This window comes from Hipposideros armiger, unplaced genomic scaffold (genome assembly GCF_001890085.2).
Source record: "Hipposideros armiger isolate ML-2016 unplaced genomic scaffold, ASM189008v1 scaffold_1490, whole genome shotgun sequence".
Lineage (NCBI taxonomy): Eukaryota > Metazoa > Chordata > Mammalia > Chiroptera > Hipposideridae > Hipposideros > Hipposideros armiger.
In genome coordinates, this window is record NW_017732840.1 from 122,051 (window position 1) to 134,198 (window position 12,148).

Consider the following 12,148-nt stretch of genomic DNA (forward strand, 5'->3'; position numbering starts at 1 on the left):
GTCAAATATATATAGATAGATAGATAGATAGATAGATAGATAGATAGATAGATAGATAGATATAGATATATACAGTCATGGAATGTGGAGTATAGTGTGGGAGTGGATTCAAGGGAATTGTAATAGATATGTATTATATTGGGTATTGGGGGGAAGTGGAGTGGTGGATTGGGGGAGGGGTGTTGTCACCTCGACGGGGAAAAAGTATAACTATTGCACTGTGTTGTACAGCTGAAACTAATTCTAAAAAAATGTGTATTTCAGAATAAAAAATAATTAAAAAATAAAAGAAAGACAGGACAAAAAGAGTCTATTCATGATCCACCATTAGTCATTTTTACTGCCTTAAAACAGAGATGTTGTAGTAGGAGCTGGGGAATGCAAATGGCCACACCAACTGAAAACTTGCTCTTTTCCTAATATTGCAGGTTTACCTCACTATCAAAAAACACTTCTCTAATAGAATAAAATAAACAGCATGAAAGTCCATTAACTGAAAAATATTTTAATTCATGGAGGTTTTAGGATCAATCAAAGGAGTCACATTATAGAAACAGAAACTGCATCCACAAACAGGCAAATGGGAAAGTTCAACTACAAAAAGACACCAACAGTGTAGAATCACTAAGAAAACATTATCACAAAGGTGAGGTATTAAACTCAACAAGAAGAAGCAATAGCATCCAAGAAAATCACAAATGACAAGACTAAAAATAGGAGATATATTCCCCAAACCAAAATAATGTTATTATGTAATAGGAGAAAATAAAACAGAATAAAGTAAACTTAAAAAAAAAAAAAAGAATATGACCCAGAATACTTCTACTCTTTCAGTGAGTTGGACTCCACCACATGGTCAATTTTGTAAATGTTCTAGGGGTCCTTGGGTAGAAATGTGCTTTTTGGTTGTAGTGCAAGTTCCATATATAGATCAACTTTATTATTCTATTATTCAGATTTTCTATGTCATACTTTTGATGTGTCAAGAAATATAAGAGGTAAGAAAAAGTTTTCCAGAACTAAGCTGATTTCTGTTCATTTCTCCCTGCACTTTGTAGAGCTCGTCATTGGTTTGTAAGCCTTGCACAAATTTTCTGATAGCTATATGGAGGCCTGTGAAGTTAAGAAAGCTTTGTCCTAATGTTGGTTTCTTATGAACCTATCAGGAAGAAGTGCTGAGTTTTATCAAATATTTTAGCACTTATTGAGAGATCTCTGTTAATTTAGTGAATTTCATGAGCAACTATTCTAATGTTGAACCATTCTTGTCTTCTTAGAACAAATGTACTTAATCACAAGTTATGTTTAAGACACTGCAAGATTTAATTAACTAATACCTTGTTTAGAAATTTTGTATTTATGAACATAAGAAAAATTAGCAATTTTCTTAACCACCCATAACGAATGTGTGTGTTCATACATAGAAAAAAAGAGAATAAGAGAGGAAGAGAAAGGAATATTTCATATGATTAACTTGGCATTTCAAATTAGTGAGAGAAGGATGGATTATTCAGTGTGTTGGAAATAACTAAAAATTTAAAAGAGAGAGAGAGAGAGAGAGAGGGTGTTCCAGTTTCCAGTCTGGCACATAAGAAGCTTAAAAGTCATCACTTCTGTCTCCACAACAAAAAAAAAAGCTGAATGAACAGAACACCAACAACTCTTCCTAGATCTATCAGAGAATTGTGGTCACAAAGTAAACTGCTGTTCCGAAATTGGAGAGACATATAGGTGTATACAGAAACTCACATTTCACCAGAGCAGAAGCCCAGGAGCAGAAACCTTTATGAGAGCCAGTACCAAGGTAGGAAAATTTAAAATGTAATGGCTGAATTATTAGAAACTCAATATGGACAAGCATGAGAGCTAAAACTTTAGGGATACCAGTCTGAGAAGGGCCCCCACATTTTTGTAATTGTTACCTCCAGGAGCTCTACCAGGCCCTCACAGTGAAGATCAGAGAAAATTTCTTTGCGCTTTTGGCAGATGGGGCGGGGTTAGTAGCCACTTTAAAATACACCCAGCACATTTTCTTCTTCTTAATAAGTCCTTCCCTCTAGGAAATCTATTTCACCAGACTAATGCTTTACCAGAGCCTAATGAACCTGCATTAGGGAAAAAATACCCAACTCCAACCCCCTCTCACCTTCCTGCCTCACCTAAAGTGAATGGTGCGGGACTGAAAAGCCTTTGTGAAGGACACAGTCAAGGATGCAGGCTCATTAACATTAATGCCTACTGTATTTTGCCATGTATAATGTGTTCCCTTATAGAATGCCCACCCATGTTTTTGGCCCAAACTTTCAGGGAAAAAAATCTTTTGTTTTAATTTTTAATTCAAATTTTACTTGTTTACATTTAGGTATTATTTTCTGTATTATAAAGGAATTTTAGCATTTATTTTTTTAACACATTATGGTACAAGAAATTGTATGTACCAGTAACAAATTTATGATATTTACACATCATAGAAGGCCAATAAGTCTTTGTAGTTGCAAGCTCGTCAAAAGTTCAACAAAACCAATTATCATATTCCATGATATTGCTTTGCATACAGATATTGTTATTGATTTCTAGAGTTACACTTTTAATTCATAAGCATAAGTAAAATAATTAAAAACATTCATATAGATATGGAATTAGTACTACCCATGTGTAGAGGTCTGACAAGTTCGTGAGCTTGTTGCAACAATGTTGCTAACCTTTGTTTGCTATCAGAAGGGTTATTCATTATGAATTTGTACTAACTGGACAAACAGTTAACCAAGTTTACTATTTGGAAATGTTGAAAAGGCTGCATAAAAAAGTTAGACGACCTGAACTTTTTGCCAATTCATGGCTCTTGCAACACAACAATGCACCAACTCACACAGCACTGTGTGTGAGGGAGTTTTTAGCCAGTAAATAAAATAAATTTATCAGAACACCCTCCATATTCACTTGATCTGGCCCCCAATGACTTCTTTCTTTTCCCAAAGATAAAAGCAATATTGACAGAAAGACATTTTGATGAAATTCAAGACATCAAGGGTAATACGACGACAGCGCTGATGGCCATTCCAGAAAAAGAGCTCCAAAACTGCTTTGAAGGGTGGACTAGGTACTGGCGTCAGCATTGCTTTCCAAGAGGAATACTTCAAAGGTGACTGTAGTGATATTCAGCAATGAGGTATGGAGCACTTTTTCTAGGATGAATTCACGAACTTAATTGTCTGACCTTGTAATGTGTATCCTTATTTTTCCCTCACACATTTGGGTAAAAAAGTATGCATTATAAATGGCAAAATGTGGTAATTATAAGACTATAAATTGCCTCCCCTCTCCCACACCTCACCACCACATCAGTAGGGCTCCTGTATAATAACAGAGAACTACAAATAAAAGAACTGCAGGCCTCAAACCCTACTTAAGTGTCTCTAGGAAAACAAGAGAGAAGATGAAAACAAGGACACCAGAGAAAATTTTAGCCTCTGACAGAACAGCTATAACACACAGTAAACACAACCTAATCCTTAGTCAGATGAAAAAAAAACCTCACATTAAAGTTCTATCTACCTTAGTTCCTTTTACCCAGTACATCATGTCTAGTTTTCTATAAAAAATTTACAAGACATGCTAAAAGACTAAAATACATAGTTTGAAGAAACAGAGCAAGCATCAGAACCAGACTCAAATACCACAGAGATGTTAGAATTATCAGACTGGCTATTTAAAATAACTACGATCAAAATGTTAAGGACAATTTAACATTGCCCTTAATGGAAATGGAAAAAGTGGACAACATGCAAGAGCTGATTGGTCATGTAAGCAGAGAGAGAAAAACTCTAAGAAAAAATTAAAAGAAAATTCTAGAAATAAAAATCTGTAACAAATATGAACAATGCCTTTGATAACTTCATCAGTAGACTGGATATGTCTGATGAAAGAATTAGTGAGCTGGAAGATAATCAACAGAAATTTCCCCAACTGAAATGCAAAGAGGAAAAGAAAAACAGAAAACAGAATATGCAAGAACTGCAGGACAATTACAATAAGTGTAACATACTTGCAATAGGAATTCTAGAAGGGGATAGAAAGAAATAGAAGAATATGTGAAGTGTTAATAACTGAGAATGTTCCAAAATTAAAGAAAGATATCAAATCACAGATCAAGAGAAAACCAACCAGAGTAAAATATCCCCCAAATCTACAAAGGCATATTATATTTAAGCTATTATTTAAGAAAATAAAAGACAAAGAGAAAATCTTGAAAGAAGCCAGAAGGGTATAAAACCCTTACCTATAAAGAGACAATAATAAGAATTACATCAGGCTTCTCTTCTTGGAATGAAATATTTAAAGTATAAAGAAAAATCCCACCAACCTAGAACTGGATCTAATCTGTATTCAGTAAAATTATCCTTCAAAATTGAAGAAGAAATGAATACTTTCTCAGACAAAAATTAAGGAAATTTGTTATCAACTTGACCCATAAAATATCTTAAAAGAGGTTGTTCAAAAATGGGAGGAGACAATTAAAAATGAGCAGAAGATATAAAGAGGCATTTCTCTAAAGAGGACATACAGATGGCCAACAGGCATATGTTCAACCTCACTACTCATTAGAGAAATGCAAATAAAACCACAATGAGATACCACCTCACTTCGGGCAGAATGGCTATCATCAATAAATCAACAAACAACAAGAGCTGGTGAGGTTGTGGAGAAAAGGGGACCCTGGTGCACCATTGGTGGGATTGCAGATTGGTGCAGCCATTATGGAAATCAGTATGGAGGTATCACAAAAAAACTGGAAATGGAACTACCTTATGAACCAGCAATTCCACTTTTGGGTATCTATCCAGAGAAACCCAAGATGCTAATTCGAAAAATATATGCACCCCTATGTTTATTGCAGTGCTACTTACAATAGCCAAGACTTGGAAACAACCAAAATGCCCATCAATAGACGACTGGATTAATAAACTGTGGTATATTTATATGCTGGAGTATTACTCTGCTATAAAGAAGAATGAAATCGTACCATTTGGGATGATATGGATGGACCTAGAGACTATTATATTAAGTGAAATAAGTCAGTTTGAGAAAGACAAATACCATGTGTGGAATCTAAAAAACTGAATGAACCGGCAAAGTAAACAGAAATAGTCTCAGAGATATAGAGGAAAAACTGATGGTTGCTAGTTGGAAGTGGGAGGGGGGTGAGGATGAGGAAGAAGGGGAAGGGATTAGACAGCATAAATAGGTAACTACAATATTGCCACAGGGATATGAAAGACAGTTCAGGGAATATAATTAATAATGTTGTAAATATTTTGTAGGGTGTCGGATTGTTACAAGTCTTGTTAGGGAGACCACTTCATGGATGAGGTAGAGGCTTGATCACTACACTGTACATCTGAAGCTGATGTTGTATACTATTGTATGTCAACTATAATTGAATATATATATAGTCATGGGATATGGTGTACGGTGTGGGAGTGGAGTCAATGGAATTGTAATAGATGTGTATGATATTGGGGGAGGCCAGTGGATTGGGGGATGGGCGTTGTCACATTGAGGGGTAAAAAGTATAACTATTGCACTGTGTTGTACACCTGAAACTAGTTAAAAAATAAATTAATTTTAAAAGGGGGGGAGAGGAAGAATGGTAAAATTCAGAAACTCAGACCTACATACAGTAAAGAAGAACATTAGAGAGGAAATAAAGGTAAAATAATTTTTTTATTCTGAATTGATTGACAGACAACAGTTTGTTCAAAATAATGATAGCAGCAATATATTCAGTGATTATAGCTTGTGGATAAGTGAAACGGCAGTATTGATAATAAGGCATGGGAGGAAGAAGTCAGGAATACTCTGTTATAAGGTACTTGCACTACTCATAAAACAATATAGTGTTATTTAAAAATGAACTTGGGTTAATTGTAAATGTGTAGTGCAAACTTTAGAGCAACCACCAAAAAAAAAAGCAAAAAAAAAAAAGAGTATAATTTAAATGCTAAGAGGGGAGAGAAAATAGAATCACACGAAATGCTCAGTTAAAACTAGAGAAGTCAGAAAAAAAATGGTAGACCAAAAAAGGTAAAGAAACAAAACGTAAAGGCAATGAACAGAAAACAGTAATAAATATGTTTGATATTAATCCAACTATATCAATAACCACTTTAAACATCAATGGTCTGAGTATACCAATTAAAACACAGAGACTATCACAGTTGATAAAAAATAAAAACCCAACTGTATGCGTCTACAAGAAACCCACTTTAAATATAAAAATACAGATATGCTAAAAGTAAAGGGATGGAGAAAGGTATACCCTCTTAACACTAATAAAAGATATGGAGTAATTCTATTAACTTCAGACAAAGCAGACTTCAGAGCTAGGAAAATTATTAGAAATAAAGAGGGATACTACACAATGGAAAATGGTTCAATTCTCTGAGATGATATAACAATTCTTAATGTGTATGTACCTAACAATAGAACAACAAAATATGTGAAGCAAAAACTAATAGAATTGCAATGAGAAATAGATAAATTCACAAGTATAGTTGGAAACTTAACACCCCCCTATTAATCTCTACTAATTGAGAGATCCAACAGGTAGGAAATCAGTTAAGACATAGGTGAACTGAACAACATCATCAGTTAGCTGGATCTTATTGACATTTATAGAATACTTCATCCAACAACAGCAGAATATATTATACATTCATCTGAAGCTCACATGAAATAGTCACCAAGATAGACAATAAAACATAGGGCCAGCTGAATGGCTCAGTTAGGTAAGAGCTTGCTCAAGACTGCAAGCTCTGAGCAATAGGGCCGCCAGTTTGATTCTCCAGCCCAAGCTAAGCTGCCACTGAGCCTCCAACAGGTGGCAGGATGGCTCAGCTAAAAACAAGAAAAACAAAAACAAACAAACAAAAAGACTATAAAACACACCCTAACAGATTTAAAAGAATAGAAATCATACAAAGTATGCTTTCAGGCCACACTGGAATTACTAGAAGTCAATAACAACAACACATGGGTCAAAGAATAAGTCTCAAGAGAAATTTTAAAATATTTTGAACTAAATGAAAATTAAAATACAACTTATCAAAATTTGTGCGATGCAGCTAAAGCAGTGTGGAGAGGGAAATGTATAACATTAAAATGCAAATATTGTGAAAGAAAAATATCTAAAAATCAATAAAATAAGCTTCTACCTTAAAAAACTAGAAAAATAAGAGCAAATTAAATAAAAAATAAGCAGAGAAAAAGAAACAAAAAATAGAGCAAAAATTGATAAAATTGAGAACAGTAAGTCAATAGAGAAAAATTACAAAACCAAAAGAAGTTTATTTTGAAACATAAATAAAATTGATAAGCCTCTAGATAGACTAAGAAAAAAACAGAAAAGACACAAATTACTAATATTAAAAATAAGAGAAAGGCCATCATTACTGATCCCATAGTCATTAAAATAATAATAAAAGAATATTATAAATAATGCTACACCCACAAATTTGATAAGTTAGATGAAATGGAACAATTTCCTGAAATACACAATTTACCACAACTCACACAAGGAGAAACACATAATCTAAATAGGCCTATATTTGTTAAATATATTGAATCAATAATTAATACCATCCCAAAACAGAAAGCACCAGGGTTCACTGGTGAGTTCCACCACACATTTAAGGAAGAAATTATACCAATTTTCTGCAGTCTGTTTCACGAAATAAAAACAGAAAGAATGTTTTTTAACTTTTTCTGTCAGGGGAGCATTGCTCTAATGAAAAATGAAAGATAGTATGAGAGAGGGAAAGTACACACCAATATCTTTCATGACCATATTTATTAACATCCTCAACAATATATCAGCAAATTGAATACAACAATGTATAAAAAGAATCATACATCACAAGCACGTGAGATTTATTCTAGGTATTGAACATTCAAAAATCAATTATTGTTATTATTGATCACACCAACAGACTAAAAAAGAAAAACCATATGAACACATAAATAGATGTTAAAAAAAGCATTTTTACAAAATTGAACATTCATGCTAAAAATTTTAAGCAAACTAGGAATAGAGAGGAATTTAACTTGATAAAAGATATCCTCAAAAACATATAGCTAACATCATACTTAACGGTGAGAAACTAGAAGCTTTCCACTGAGATTAGGAATAAGGCAAGGGTGTTCCCTCTTATTACTCCTATTCGACATCCTACTGGAAATTCTAACACAATAAGACAGAATAGTAAATAAAATGTATACAGATTGGGAAGGAAGAAATAAACTTTGTTCACAGATGACATGATTGTCTATGCAAAAAACTCAAAGAATCAACAAAAACTTCTGGAACTAATAAGCAATTATAGCAAGGTCACAGGATACAAGATTAATATACAAAAGTCAATTGGTTCTTAATATGTCAGCAATTAACAAATAGGATTTGAAATTTAAAAACACAATAACATTTATGATAGCATCAAAAAATGAAATTATTTAGGTATAAATCTAACAAAATATGTAAAATATCTCTATGAGGAAAACCATAAGACTCTGATGAAAGAAACCAAATAAAACCTAAATAAATAGAGAGATATTCCATATACACAGATAGGAAAACTCAGTATTGTCAAGATACCAGTTTTGTCTAACTTGATCTATAGATTTAACACAATGTCAATTAAAATCCCAGCAACTTATTTTGTGGATATCAACAAATTGATTCTAAAGTTTATATGGAAAGACAAAAGATCTGGAATATTCAATACAATATTGAAGGAGAGGAGCAAAGTCAAAAGGCTGAAACTATATGACTTTAAGACTTACTATAGATCTATAGTAATCACGACACTGTGGTATTAGAAAAACAGTAGGAAAGTAGATCAATAGACAGGATAGAGGACACAGAAATAAACTGATTTTTGACAAAGGAACAAAGGCAATACAATGGAGAAAAGGTAGACTTTTCAACAAATGATTCTTGAACAATTGGATATCTACATGAAAAAATGACTCAGACTCATTAATAAACCTAAATATAAAATTTAGAACTGTAAAAGTCCTAGAGGATAATATAAGAGAATATCTAGGTGACCTTGGGTTTGGCTTTTTAGGTACAGCACCAAAATCACAATTCATGAAAGAAAAAATAGAATAAAATAAATTGGACTTCCTTAAAATTTAAAACTTCTGCTCTGTAGAAGACACTGTTTAAGAGAATGAAAAGAAGTCATAGGTAAGAAAAACTCTTTGCAAAACACATCTCTGATAAATGACGGATATTAAAAAAATATACAGGCCTGGCCGAGTGCCTCAGTTGGTTAAGAGCGCAAGCTCTGAGCAACAGGGCCGCTGGTTTGATTCCTACATGGGCCAGTGACACTGCGCCTGAGCTGAGGTGCCGCTGAGCTGCCAACAGGGTGGCTCAGCTGGTGAGAGCATGTGCTCCTAACAACAAAGTTGCCTGTTCAAGATGGTGGGCTACGCCCACCCGCAACTAAAGACTGAACTCAGTATTTTGAGCCGAGTTGCTGCCCAGGTGGCTCAAGGGATAGAGCACGCACTCATAACAACAAGGCTGCTGGTTCAACTCCCGCATGGTATGGTGGCTACGCCCACCCACAACTAATTGAGCACAGCATCTTGAGCTTAGTGGTGTGACTGGACTTGGAGCTGAGCTTGCTGCACCCTCCACAGATAAGATTGAAGGAAAACAACTTGGCTGTTCCCCTCCCCCAATTCCCCAATAAAATCTTTAAATATATATACACACACACACACACACACACAAAGAACCCTTAAAACTCAACAACAAGATAACAAACTACACAATTAAAAAAAGGGGGAAAGACTTGAACAGACATCTCACCAAAGAAGATATGCAGATGGCAAAAAAGCACATGAAAAGATGTTCAACATCATATGTCATTAGAGATTGCAAATTTAAACAACAATGAAATACCACTACATACCTATTAGAATGACTAAAATCCAAAATATTGACAAGACAACACCAAGTGCTGACAAGGATGTGGAGTATATGAGCACTCTCTGTACTCTCTGCTCAATTTTTCTGTAAACTCAAAATTGTTCTAAAAAAATCTATTAATTTAATTAATTAGATAGATAAATAAATAAAATCTAGCTCTATAGTTCACATCTTAATCCAAAATACAGTTAAATTGGGTTAAAAATATTTAAAATATTAAATATATCAAGAAAACATGAAATATTAGAAAATACTGGTAAATACTGGGTTTTACAAGCCTTACACTAAAAATGAAATGTAAAAGAAAGTAACAAACTTTCATACATGAAGATTTTACATGTCTCTGAAGCAATGTGCCAAAAGAAAAAAACAACACTGCTAATAAATAAAACATGTTCAAATCACAAGTAATCAAAACTTGATTTAATAATAAAACAAGACTTTTTCTGCTATAAAATTGGAAGATATTTAAAACAATGTAAATATACCATATTGGGTGGGCTATAGGAAAATGGACAATCTTATATGCCACTGATCATGGTATATGATAGATGGATAACTTGGTGCACTGATAAATTGGTAATAAATATCAAAATCCTAAAAATAGTTCTTTTCTTCTGACTGAGCAATTTCACTTCTAAATTATGTTTGAACAAGCAAATAAAGACATGAGTATTTCAAAATGACACATTCACACTGGGTAAGCCATACAGCAGTTAGAAATGACAACGTACTCTGTTTCATGCCTAGGAAATTATAAACCAAAACACCTCCAACAGGAAAAACACCACTATAAATTTTTAAGGTGTGTGTGCAAGCACCTTACAATGTTTGTGTACTTGAAGTGTAAAAGCCTGAAAGTTGCTGGGTAGAGTTTTGTGGGTCTGTTTTTGTTCTGTTTTGTTTTTTAATGACTGCAATTATCTTTTTCTTACCAGAATATTGTTTGTTTTTTTTGTTTTCTACACTAGGTATGTATTCCTTGTTGAAAATTAAAGGAGTGCAAAAAAGACTTCTTGGAAGCTGGAAGGTAGAGTCAGGTAGCCACCTGGTGGGGCTGTTGTTACAGTTGAGAAGCAATGGGTGGGGCCTCAGCAAATTTGGCCCCTGGCCCTTGGCCACAGAAAGATCAGGTGCAATGAAGGAGAGGAGCTGGAAAGAGGGGACTCCAGAGACCCGCGTGGGCCACTTGGCTGCCTTCCAGCCTTTGCCTCTTTTCTGAGTTGGCACCACTCAGTGTCCTTGACCCAGGCAGTGTGTGGGTGTTACCATAGGCAGAAAGAATAAGGACTTGCGGGAGAAAGGGGGTACATGGGGACACTGTGGGCGGCCCTAGCAGCAGTAGGATTATAATGGCTTCCCAGGCCTCCTACCCCAAACCTCCACCTAGGACTGTCTCTCCAGGGTCCAACTACCAGACCCTACCCAGATGGGAGCTGTGCTGTGCTGTGCAGGAGCAACAGCTCTGAGTCACTTGTTCTCATGCTGCAGTCTTGCGACCCACCCAGGAATGCAGCTCTAGAAGGCCGCAGAGGCTCAGCTGAGCTGCCAGGCTGTCAGCCTTCATGCAGCCATAAGGTGTCCCATTCCTCTAACTGCCCTTTGGAGGGTGCAAAGCTGATTCCTTTCCTGCAATAAGTCTGTTCAGCTTGGCACCTGGTAGGCAGCACACTTGTCCCTCCCACAGCTGGGGTCCCCTGGGGGAGTAGTCTTTCCTAAGGTCCTGAACATAGGGGACAGGCCACAGTGCACTGCTACCTAGACCACCAGAGGCTGCAGACCTGGGTTCAACCTTGGAGAACGCTTCCATCTCTGAGCCTCATGTCTCCCAACATTGTTGCGAAAGTTAATAACCAGTCAACTTTCACAGAGGGCTTCCTAGGGCCAGACATGATGTGTAATCTCATGTAATTCTCAAGCAACCTTAGGAGGTGAGCACTATTATTTATTGCCCCTCCCAATTTTAGCCAAAGAAACTAAGATTCAGAGCTTAAGAAACTTGTCCAAAGTCACAAGAGTAGTGGAAAGTGGGGAGGGACGCTGGAGTCCATACCTCTTACCCCCAAGTCTGAGGCTACTTGCTAAATTGTCTCTGTCCTCACCTAAGGGAGAGTCCTGTCTCTCCTAGGCAGGTGGTAAATTAGAACC

At 35.5% G+C, this 12,148-nt stretch overlaps 1 protein-coding gene across 1 annotated transcript in view; it reads right to left on the reverse strand.

Moving 5' to 3' along the window:
- Positions 1 to 12,148, reverse strand: part of ALDH1L1 (aldehyde dehydrogenase 1 family member L1) — a 115,307-nt gene that overhangs the window by 102,070 nt on the left and 1,089 nt on the right. The window lies entirely within an intron of this gene.